Genomic DNA, 12,530 nt, shown 5'->3' on the forward strand with positions numbered 1-12,530 from the left:
TTGTATCTGGACTCGGAAGGCGTGATCCTCTACTACAGAACTGAATGGAAATTTTGCTACTGGCTTCAACAAATATGGTTTAAGCAGCACTGCTGATGCTTTCAGTAACTTTCCTACTATGAGTCAGACGGAATAGCAATGGGTCTGCACCTTGCTCAGAATAGTGAAAAAAAATCAGAGACAGCAGTTTGCAAAAGGTTAGGGATGAGGTAATTAGTATTCACTGTCATCTCTGAACTTAAATTATGATTCAGTCTGGTTCTGTGCTCTCCAGAAAGGCAATACATGGAACTATATAAGGCTGGGTGTCACTGTCAGTGCATAATGTTTAACCTGGATAAAATGGAGCTATAGAAGTCAGAAGGAATTTGAGGCAAATGGGACTTGGGGTTTCCTTAAGAAAACTTATCTGAGGAGTTATAAGTAACAAAGTGATGTTTAAAGACATTGTACAGCATCACAGCCACACTAATATTAAGAATTTGAGAAGATAGCTGGAATAGCCATCTATTCCATGTTTTTATTGTCTATAACTTATAACCGTGGATATCTGGATATTCCCTTAAATGTCCTGCTCCTTTGGAATACAGTTAAGTATTTTCCCTGTACAATTTCCTGTGTCACTAATTCCATGGCTTAATTGCATGCCTTGTAAAAACATATTTCCTTTTCCTGTTTTTAAACTTCCTGACATATATTTTATTGATTGTCCCTGACATTTTTTTCTCAGTGAACAAAAAGTCCTAGTCTGTCTGATTTACATTGTTCTCTATAACATACATTTTACTGAAAGTCTTATTTATATCCTTTATGAAGTAAATAACCCAGTCTTTTCTACAACTTTATATATGACAGTTGATTGAGGCCCTGGATCATTAGCATATTTTCTGGGAGCCTTTTCATATGTTTTGAACTCCAGCATTTAAATCTGTTCACAGATCCCAAATGGGCTGATCCACTAATTAATGTAAAGGCGGCATGACATTTTCAGCTTCATTTTATTTTCCACGTGCACCCTGACATCTTCATAGCTTTGATTGCAGCTTGCATAGTGATCAGAAACCTTCGCTTAGCAGGTACTAAACTGTGTCTGCACTGGTAGTCTTTCTCAGGAACTGAAGAGTACTGACCCAAAGTGGTTGCTGCCAGTCTTTTGGATGTTCACTGTGGTGAGAGTTGGGCATATTCAGATTTGAATGCTTCTGTTGAACATTCTAGCTATCTTGTCTTTAAACTGCTTGCATAGACATGCCCGGAAGTGTTCTAGCCTTTTCTTTTTTTTTTTTTTTTTTTTTCTTTTTTTTCAGAATGTATACAGATATTTATATCCCTGTAATGCGTATGAATATTTTTTTCTTTATTATTATATTGTTACAAATTTCAGTGGCCATTTAGGTGTATATTCATCTAGCTTTTTCCTCCTTCTGAGGCCCTCAAAGTTCCTTTTTGTCCCAAATAGTTTAAAAAAAGGGGGGGGGGGGGGGGGAGTGCTACTTTATTTCACTTCTACCTCTCCAGAGGAAATTCAAATAATCAGTGAGAAAGATCATAATGGACCAATGATGACAAGAGATGTGTCTGTGACAGTGTACATTCAACAGGAACAAATGACTGCTGCATTCACTGCAAGATTGTCCCTGAATACAGAATAGGATGTTATGATCTGCTGGGATCTAGAAGTTTGATTTACTTGTTTCTGTAATTTCAGGAGGGTCAAGCTAGGTTGGTGAGTGCTCTAAGTTATGAGGAGCAACAGTGAATGATAAAGGACTCCACTGAGCACTGACTGGGTCCGTTAGCCATTTGGAGCTCAATAATCTTATTTTCTCAGGAGATGTTCAAGTGTTGCAGTGAAAGTAAATCTGTGTGTCTTGCTGTGGGTGTGTGAGACTCTGCTGAAAGATGGTTTCATCCTTTGGCTCTTTGTCATTTGTGAATGGCCTGGTTCTTGAACAAGTAGCAAAAGACGTTAGACTGTCTTATCAAGCTGTCCTTGTTAATTTTGACAGCCTCTGTGAGGCTCAGAGAGACACACCTCCTACAGGCTCTAGCAACACCTGTTGAAGTTATATTCTGGTCAGACACAACATTGCCTTGCCAGCCTGAATTTGCCTTTGCAGATAGGCAGCTGGTAGCTTTAGGACCAGAAACCTGCCCAATACTTCTTCATGTTAAGGTAGATGGTATTGTGTTCAGCAGACTCTTTATTTTTTCTGATGTTATTATGTTCCTGGTCTTCATTCCCAGTTCACAGAGAAGTATGCCCTCACATAGACTGGGCAAAAGCAGGGAGAGAGGAAAAGCGATGCCTCAGGATGATCGCTCTCATATTGATGAACATATCAGGGCTGATTTAATTAAATAGCATGTATGAAAATGAAAAGCTAATCTGACCCTATTGTGGCAGTTAACGTGTGCAGTCTACATAATTACCATTTACTCAGAAACAACAGGCCCAGTCCTGATTCTATTCAAGATCCTTGAAGCTGTGCCACTGACTTCCCAGGGATCCGAATTGAGCTCAGCATTCTGTTTCAGACAGAGGAGAGGAGACTGATGATCCTTTCAAAGAAAGAATACTGATGATCTCTGTCAATAACTTGAATCCAGTTACTGTAGCATCAGGTAGTTTCTTCGGAAAGATTGTTAGACTCTTGCACATCAGCATTGTGTTTCAGAGGTATATTTGCTGAATTACACTTTTTATAAATCCCTGGAATAAGCAAGTCTATTTGCTCTCCATCTGGTGCTGATCTTAAAATACAGTGAGATTGGCAACTAATCATTCGTGGACAGAGTAGTATAAAAGTTGTATGAATCAGTTAATACTGGTAAATCCAAAACTTACTTGTAGATACTTGAAAAAGCAAACTATAAACATTTCATCTTAGGACAGAAGCTCTTTGTAAGATGGAGAAATATCTCACATGCTTCTAGTGCCAAAATATCAAGTAGCAATGGTTTTTGTTGTTGTTTTGTTTTGTTTTTTTCCAGATTTCTTTCCTGTTAATTCTTGTTCAAAATATGTACTATAATACTTGTCTTGAAACTGGTTACACCTCATATTCAAGGCAAAATTCTTACACTTTAAGATTCAGTTTCATCCTGGCAGCTTTAGTCTTGCATCAATTACTTTAAGTGCTTTCCAGAGATGCACCAAGCAAGGAACTAATCTTCTGTGTTATTTTCAGTGCCTGCTAATGTTTATATCCAATGGTGGTCTCCATGTGCAGTCAAGATGCATTTAGAGGGGATGCATGTACTAAAAATCTTATTTAAAATAAGTATGGGAAATCTGCTAGCAGATAGGTTGAAAATTCCTACATGTAGGATTGAAATGGGATGAGTCCAAAGAGAAAAGTATTTGCATAGCTTTGTGGATTAACAGTGCCAGAAGACATTTTGTTAGGTGAGGATGTAAACTCTAAACTTGAAGCCCATAATGACACCCACCATCTGTCATAGAATCAGAGCCTCACTCACCTTTTTCATTTAGTGAGCAGGAAGAGGGTTGGTCTTGACATCCCAAGCCATCAAAGATGAATGAAATCTCCTGAAGGTTTATAGTAGTGAGGAAAATTGTGGTTTGCTCTATTTGACAGCTGGTTGACTAAAATCCTTTATGACCCATAGTAGAGTTGACTGCGTATTGTATTCCTACCCAGTTTCCTTCCTCCATTAACTAAAACTTTGTTTTTTCATGTGAGATGAAAGGAGAATAGTATACCAAATCAGTGTGAGTGACTTGGGACTATAACCAACATTAGAGACTCAGGTTCAAGTTCCTCATTAGATGCTGACAACTTGGGGTTTGCAATGGCTGTTTAAAATCCCAAGAGGGTATCTTCTAAATCTGCTTTTTCATTCTCATCTCTTCCATCTCCTTCTCCCCTCAAACCTCTCCCAATTAATCACATCTAGTGCCTAGCACATATCAAAGAATAGTGTAGATCAACCTTTAAGCTTCATTTGGGCTACCTGGCTGCTGTGTCTGGGAATGTGGCAAGACACAGGAATCTTCCCTTTTAATTTCTCTTTTGTGTATGTTGAGAGTGTTTGCTGTTACCCTGGGAAGTCACAAGCAGTGAGACATTCTTTTCATGGTCTTAGTTAGCATCATGTTTAGACTGGCCCAGAAACAATTGTACAATTGTACAGTTACCATCCAGGATACATAGTCTTTCAGCCTACAGTGCCCTTACATAATTTCATCAATCATGTACAAGCAGCTACCACAGAGACATGTTGCGAGACAAGCTTTCTTGAGGAAGGAACTGCAAGATATGTCTGCAAGGGCTGGTAAAGACTTAGTGTCCCATCTGAGAACCTTTCCCAGAGAACTCTGAATTGAAACAGGCATGTTTCCATACTGCATATCTCTTTCGAGACCTAACATGCTCAAAAAAAAAAAAAAAAAAAAAAAAAAAAAAGGAGATTCACTGAAAATGAAAAAGTCCCTTGCTTGTTAACTACCAGTGAGCACACTGGACTGTGCCTCTGCAACTTCCCTCCCCTGTGTTTGGATCACCTGGATGAGACGTGCAAGGAAGTGCAGCAACACAATAGCAGCTTGATGTGAATGAAGAGCTCCTGTTTACAAGTGATTTCACAGCTGTTTTGAGCAATTGTTTTTCTGGATATTTTTGCCTCTCAGATGATAAGACAAACCTGAAAACTAAGATATTTTAAAAGCCCCATTTATTTCATATAGTCATCTTAGAGCAGCTCCAAACAAATACAGATTCAGGACAAGAGGCTGCAGCTCAGCACTACTTGAAAATATTGTTGATGCAAGTTTGACAAGCAAAAACTTTTGTTTAAGTCATAGTACCAAGGAGCCTGCCTTCTGAACAGAAAGCCCACAGCCGCTCACAGCAGGACACTGCTGCTTTAACAAGCTTTCTCTGGCTGCTCCAATTCCCTGTAGTGGGTGGTTTATGTTGTGTTGTAATCATCTATCAAACTGCAACAGCATTTGTTGTCCTGAGGTGCTGACTCTAGTGGAAGCTTCTACTGCAGTTTTCCCAGGCTTCATTTCAGGTCACTAATTACATCCTCCTCGAGCTTTTGCATGGATTGCACTCCAGCTGGAGGAATTATCCAAGAGAAATGACACGACTGGTATGCTGGGATCACATTTCTAGATTGTGATTGGACTGAGGGAAGCTTCTGTCCTTTGTCTTCATGAAGACCTGACATTTGAATGTGGTGAGGATGTGCAAGCCTTCAGTCTTAGTTCTTTCTCACGCACATCCTCTTCCCTCCAGGCAGCCAGCTAGATTGGGAATGGACAGAGGAGAGAGCAGAGGATGTGATGGGTGACTTGAGCTGGCATCTGGATGTTGAGCAGCAAAATGTCTCTGTTGGCTTAAGCTACCAACAAAAGATTTGCTGTCTTGTCTCTGAGTCACCATCAGAAGTCCACATATAGGACTTGAGTTGAGGTGACAGTATATGAAGTTTGCCTCGAGATGAATTTGGAGAACAAAACAGTGATAAGAATAAAACATATTTTTATTTTGTTTTGTTTTGTTACCTGCAAAACAAGATTTGACAGAGTGGAAAAGCAGGAGGCCACGTGGTTTAAAAGGGATAGATAAAGGGCTAGTTGAGACCTTTGGGCAGATTTGTCTGTGAAAGTTGGAATAATGCACTGTAGCACAAATGATCCCTCTGCTAACCTTACCCCAGATCCAAGCCATTCCCACCTACCTTCTCAGCAAAAAGTTAGACTAGACTTTGACTAGATACATCCTAAAGTCCTTGGAGACCTCACTCCTCCAGTAGCTGTGTGAGACAAATATTGCTACTGAGTGGAATTCTCAGCCCTGAGTTAGGATATTATTTCCCTTTCCCCATACAAATGCCATTTTTTGGCAGATGCAGATATTCCATTGACAATGCTTCTTTGACTTCTCCTAATGAAAAAGGAGAAAAGATGACCTTCTAGCCTTAGATTTAAAATTTTTTGAAGGTAGATTTAAAATATTTTTGAAGGAATACATGGTATCCAATTTCTAATTCACATAGTATTGAGGGATTCCCTCTAACCTAGGGAGTTCACAAAAAAGTGAACCCTCTCTGATCTTGGCTTCTGTTTGGTTAGAAATGCTCTCAGGAAAATGGAGTTGAAAGTTCTGATACAGACGGACAAAGGAGGGAAATGGGATTCTCGAAAAAGGTCTCTAACACTCAATAGAGACATAAAGAAATTTAGAAGAAAGGAAAGGAAAGGAAAGGAAAGGAAAAAATAGGAAAGGAAAGGAAAGGAGAAGAAAGGAAAGGAAAGGAGCGGAAAGGAACGGAGAGGAAAGGAAAGGAGCGGAAAGGAAAGGAAAGAAAAGGAAAGGAAAGGGAAGGGAAGGAAGGGAAGGGAAGGGAAGGAAAGGGAAGAGAAGGGAAGGGAAGGGAAGGGAAGGGAAGGAAAGGAAGGGAAGGGAAGGGAAGGGAAGGAAGGGAAGGAAGGGGGGAAGGAAGGGAAGGAAGGGAAGGGAAGGGAAGGGAAGGGAAGGGAAGGAAAGGAAGGGAAGGGAAGGGAAGGGAGGGAAGGGAAGGGAAGGGAAAGGGAAGGAAAAGGGAGGAAGGGAAGGGAAGGAAGGAAGGAAGGAAGGGAAAGGAAAGGGAAAGGGAAGAAAGGAAGGAAGGAAAGTAGGAAGAAAAAGAAAATGAAAAAGAAAAAGAAAAAGAAAAAAGAAAAAAGGAAAAAGAAGAGAAAAGAAGAGAAAAGAATAAAAAGAAAAGAAAAAAGAGAAAAGAAAGAAAGAAGAGAAAAAAGAAGAAAAAGAAAGAGAAATAGAAAGAAGAGAAGAGAAGAGGAAGAGAAGAGAGAAAGAGAGAGAAGCAAGAGAAAGAAGAGAAGGGAAAAGAGAAGAGAAGAGAAAGAGAAGAGGGAAGAGAAAGAAAGAGAGAAGAAGAAGAGAAGAGAAGAGAAGCAAGAAAGAGAAGAAGAAGAGCAGGAAAAGAGAAGAGAAGGGAAAAAGAGAAGGAAGAGAAGAGAAGAGAAGAGAAGAGAAGAGAAGAGAAGAGAGAGAAGAAAGAAGGAAAGAGAGAAAAAAAGAAGAGAAGTAAGAAGAGAAGAGAAAAGAAGAAAAGAAAAGAAAAGAAAGAAAAGAAAGAAAGAAAGAAAAAAAGAAAGAAAAGAAAAGAAAAGAAAAAAGGAAAGGAAGAAAAGAAAAGAGAAGAGAAGAGAGAGAGAAAGAGAAAGAGAAGAGAATAGAGAAAAGAAGAAAGAGAGAGAAGAAAAGAGAAGAAGAGAAGAAGAGAGAGAAGAAGATAAAGAAGAGAAGGAAAGAGAAGAGAGAGAAGAGAAGAGAAGAGAAAGACGAGAAGAAGAGAAAGGAATAGAAGAGAAGAGAAGAAAGAGAAGAGAAGAGAAAGAGAAGAAAAAGAAAGAAAAAGAGAAGAGAAGAGAAGAGAAGAGAAAGAGAAAAGAAGATAAGAAGAGAGAGAAGAGAAGAGAAAGAAGAAAGAAAGAGAAGAGAAAAAAAAGAAAAGAAAAGAAAAAGAAAGAAAGAAAAGAAAAAAAAGAAAAGAAAGAAAGAAAAGAAAGAAAAAAAGAAAAGAAAAGAAGAAAAGAAAAGAAAAGAAAAGAAAAGAAAAGAAAAGAAAAGAAAAGAAAAAGAAAAGAAAAAAGAAAAGGAAAAGAAAAGAAAAGAAAAGAAAAGAAAAGAAAAGAAAAAAGAAAAAAGAAAAAAGAAAAAGAAAAGAAGAAGCCTAGAAAACTATGTTTCCTATGATCACTCTCATTTCTGGAACTTGATAATACTCAGACTCCTGTCTAGTTATTTCTGGATTTAAGCAGAATCCAAAGTCTAGGACTTGAGAAGATGAGTCCCTTAAGAAGTGTGAGTACAGGTTTATACTGCAGCAGATTGACATGGGATTTTGTATCACAGTACCTAAGCATGCAATTACTAAGGATTTAAGCATCTAATTCCTCTTATGACCTGGCTTTCATCGCATATCTGCTGGTGAGGGATGGCTCTCACTATTCCATATCGGGTAACTGTGTTTTGGGTTCATGAAGCATAAATCCTTGATGGTCTGTCTATTGTGGCATCTAAGGTCATGTCCTAAGGTGATAAAGCTAGTCAAGAACTGTGTAAGGAAGAGCTATTTTATTGATACTGCATTTCATTAACATGTCTCAAAAGGGGCCCTCAGCACCTCACAGGAGGAGGCCAGTAATTTTTCTAAAGGTTTTGTACAATGTCAGTTTTCCTTATGACTATCAGTAATTTGAACTTTTAAACCATTTTCATATCCAGGGACATCACCAAGGCAATAAGAACAGGAAGAACTTCAACCTTCACAAATACTGAAGACTGATTGCTAGAGAAACTGCACAAGTCAGAGTAGTTGCATGATAAATCAGTAAATAATGCTGTCTCTGTGTTTTTCAGAGTGGCCTGGAGCTCATGCAGTAGTGCAGGTCTCCAGATGGCTTTCCACGGCATCGTCTTCCATAACACACCAATGAGCCACGGGACTGAGACAGAAATTCCAGTGTGGGGAGGGTGTGAGTCATGAGACGGTGAGTTGAAAGAAACAGCAGGATAAAAATAACAGAGCAGAGTATGATGCAAAATATTAATCTCTTACTCTGTGTTATCCTAGCTTGTATTACATACACTACTATATTATACCGTAGATGCTCTACTGCTCAAAACTGATCTCTGTATGCTGCTCTGAAAGATTATGGCTCAGGATGCCAGATTGCAGGGACTTCTAATACTTGTGCCTTTAAGTTGTCTGACAATTCTTAATCAAGAAGTTCATACAGTAAAAATATGTAATCAGAGTATAAAAATGCCACTTTTGCAACATTCATCATTTTTATATTTCATATGAATATGTCAAATTCAGTTAATTTAAAACCAATTGAAAAAGAAAAACTGAAATAATTTCTCTTTTAAAGTCCCTCTCTTTTTCTTTCCTTTTTTTTTTTTTTTTTCTTTTTCCTTCCTGTTATCCTTCAGGAAGAGGAAAGAAAGAAGAAAAGTACAAAAATACTATGAAAGCTGAGAAAAAAATCAACTTTGATTCAAGCTAACACAATTCAGTAGAGAAAAAAATAAGTAGAAAAAGCAAAGGAAAATTCAGGTATTTAAGTTTGAGATGTCATTCCCTATTTTTCTACTCATATCTACCACTCTGTCCTAGCTGAACTTCATGCTGAGAGAATTACTCACAACAGCATTAGGAGCACTTTAAGGGGGGGAACTGTTTTCAGTTCAGCTTGTTTGGAGTATTTGAGTAAAGCATCTAACCCAGTCACCTTGATGTCTCCTACAATCAATGGAGCAAGAGAGTGATCTACAGAGAGCTATTTGAAGCTTAGAAAGCCTATTACCATGTTATTTTTCAATTCAGTCAGGAATCTGGGCATCATAAAGGCAGCAGGAGACTCTCCTTTAGCTTCTAAGGGTACCAGCTCTGGCACTGAGTTTTCACTGTGGATTAACACACAGACATCTCTTTTGATAGAAGCCAAGACTTTTCTATTTGGGGGTAGGAAGAAATGTTTATTTTACTTCACATGGATTCAGTTCAAAATTTTTCAAATGGATTTCATGTGGCTTTTTTCATGTTAAGTCACAACTGAGGAACACGAAAACAAGTGACAGGGCAACCTTCTCTGACAAGCAGCAAGGTGATTGTGTGGTCCCTGTGCTGCAGCTCTCAGAACGTGGATGACAGATGTTTGTAGGGTTCTCCCTCCTCCTTGTTCTTTCAGGCTGCTTGATGGAATGAAGTATCTGCACACACATTGAAAAAAGGTGCTGTTAAATCATGACCAATCTAAGGTCACATGATTTAAGTGAGGCATGTGTTTGTGAAATCGTATGGCTGAGGTGTACGTTTATGGTCAGAGTAATTCTTGCTCCCTTTCAGACCCAGTTGAAAAAAAATTCTTCAGTCCCTCTAATTAAAACTACTTTGATTAATCCTTTTTACTGTTATTTTTTTCATGTTTTGTCTTACAGAGTCTGCCTAGGAAGCTATTTTGGAATATATGTTCTGTTTCTTTTTATACTGGTTTTAAGCAAGTGGTTGTTATTTTATATTTTTATTTCCATCTATTTAATTTATTCTTTATATTTCCATCTATTTAACTTATTCTTATATATCATGTCTTTTTATTTTCCAATACATAAAGAAAAAATACATTTATTTTGGAAGTTATAGAAAAATTGAAGTCATTATAATCATGATGTGATGCCTTTGGAACACATTTTGTTTACTATTCAATAGCCACTGTTTTTCTTAGAACATTGTTTGTTTGAATGTAACTTTAAGCCCAGTGAAGTTCCAGGACTAATCTCCCGGAAGGGGATATTTTTGGCCTATATTTTCAGAGTGGAAATTAGAAAAAGGTTTAAGTATTTAGGCCTCTGTTCAACTCTGAGATCAGGGGAAATCTGTCCATTGGAAATAGTCATTTGACCAGTTGAATTAGTTGCATGTCAAAATGCCCAGCATGAAGGGGTTGTTACATTTATTGTATTCATTGCAAGCAGAAAGGTAGGCCTTGCACCGTGTATATTACTGCAGGGGAGCTGACCTATTTTTCTGAAGAGAATAAAGCCTTCCATGAAAATCTAATTTGCAAGAACTGTAAGAGGGGAAGCAATACTGTTTTCCTCTAGGATGTTTCATTATGCAACAAATTGATGAAGGAGACCTTTCCAGCAGGAAAACCACTGATGGTGCTTAGTGACACTCAGTTAATATTAGCACCTCTGAAAGAAAAGTGAAATAATGGTGCATTTTTCACTTGAATATAAGCCATTATTCTGTATCCAGTGTGGAGCCTAATGATTTTATCTTGATACTTTCTATAGCTTTTTGCATTACCTAAGTCTGGTTGCTTTCCTCCTGCAGATACTGACTATTGGGAAGATACTGTTGCGGAGACTGAAACCAAACGTATTTATTCCTTGTTCTCAAATCATCTTTGGTTAGCAGAAGTAGCTGAAAAACTTTCACCTGGACAAATAACTGTGATATCCCCATGAAGCATGCACTCTCAGCGAGATGGATTTCTTCTTTCAAATTGTTGAAAGTGTTCTTCTTGGAGGTTTCTTTCATAGAGAAATTGTTTAGTACTACAAAAGGACTGTGCAGAGTGCAATAAAAGTTCAAAACTTTTGAACTCACTCCCAGGCACAAGAAGACCTAACTACCTGAGATTTTGTTTGGAAATAAATAAATGCCTCTTTTCATCCCCCAAACCGCTGGGGCTCTGTGCTTTCTCTTTTGTAAATAAGTTCTTCTTATACTTTGGGTAACTTCTACAATGGTTCAAACATATCAAATTTTCTCATCATTCTGGAACAAGATTCAAGTGTTGGTTCTTTTTCTTTTATTTGCACTCATCTTTGTTTATTTATTTTGTAATCTTGAGATATGTTGCATGTCTGGAGTTTGTATTTCAACTTTTAACATAAAACTGCTGTACATACAAGTCTAAAATGCATCTGAAGATTAGTCTAATCTTTCATGTGACTCTAACTTGAACATTTTTCTGTTTATGTTTATATTGCTATTTGAAAAATGTGCATTACCTGTATTCTTTATGCCTTTTTTTCCTGGCTATAACTCAATAAAAGTATTTCCCCCTTCAGCAGAACCACAACACTTGTATAGCAGGTATAAGTTTTTAAAAGAATAATGTTTTATAATCATAAATGTCTGAATCTATATTTTTATTTTTATATACAGCTTAATATCTATCTATCTGTAACAGCCTGAATATCTTCTGACATAGGATTTGGGATGGTGAAAAAATTACCAGTCAGTGGCAAATTCAGTTCAGCAGTAACGCTTCACAAGGCTATTTGGACTTGAATAGTAGATTATTCTATTCCCTAAATGTATATGTTCTTAATTATGATTCTGACTATGTCTAAGTTTAGAACTGGTATTAGCCATGTGAGTCAGCTGGGTGTTATACATTTCATCAGGCTGCATATAACTTCTATGTCACTTCAGCTCAGGGATTAATAAATGTTTGCAGTATGTCCATTGTCACAGAATATGCAAGTTTCTAAGGATTGCTAGCATAACCTTTCAAAGCTCCCAGTCATTGTGTTATTTAAGAAGGAACGTAGGTCAAGAGATCTGCCACTGGCCTGGGACAACAGAGACTTTTTTTATCTTGAATGGCGTAGCATGTTTTTTTGTTGTGAGAGCAAGCAAGTATATTAGGTGAAACCCAATCATGTGGCTTTTGCTCAAAGTTAACTGAAGTACTAATTTGAGGACAGTACCTAAAATGTCTGTGAGAATCTGTATCTTGCTGACTTGCTCATGGGCTCTAATTCTGAGGCAGAGAACAGACAAAAACATTTTCTGGTGAAAATGGTTCATTGAATGAGCCCGATGAGTGCCAAAACAGCAGACCCAAGGGAAGCAGGTTGCTTTGCTCCACCATTTGAAGTTAAATTCAAAAGAGAAGACTCCGAGGAATTTGTGTGAAAACACTACTTTCCTGTACTACTTTTTGAACTGAATGTTATGAGACCTGG

General features: G+C 37.8%; 1 protein-coding gene across 1 annotated transcript in view; it reads left to right on the top strand.

Annotated features, from left to right (window-relative positions):
• LOC121079081 (potassium voltage-gated channel subfamily A member 5-like) overlaps nt 1-11,301 on the top strand; it is a 31,630-nt gene extending 20,329 nt beyond the window's left edge. Inside the window, 2 exon segments of the mRNA XM_040575943.1 lie at nt 8,403-8,533; nt 10,885-11,301. The gene's annotated coding sequence lies outside the window, so the exon portion shown is untranslated.
• The last annotated feature ends 1,229 nt before the right edge of the window (nt 11,302-12,530 follow it).

Source organism: Cygnus olor, chromosome 1 (assembly GCF_009769625.2).
Source record: "Cygnus olor isolate bCygOlo1 chromosome 1, bCygOlo1.pri.v2, whole genome shotgun sequence".
NCBI lineage: Eukaryota > Metazoa > Chordata > Aves > Anseriformes > Anatidae > Cygnus > Cygnus olor.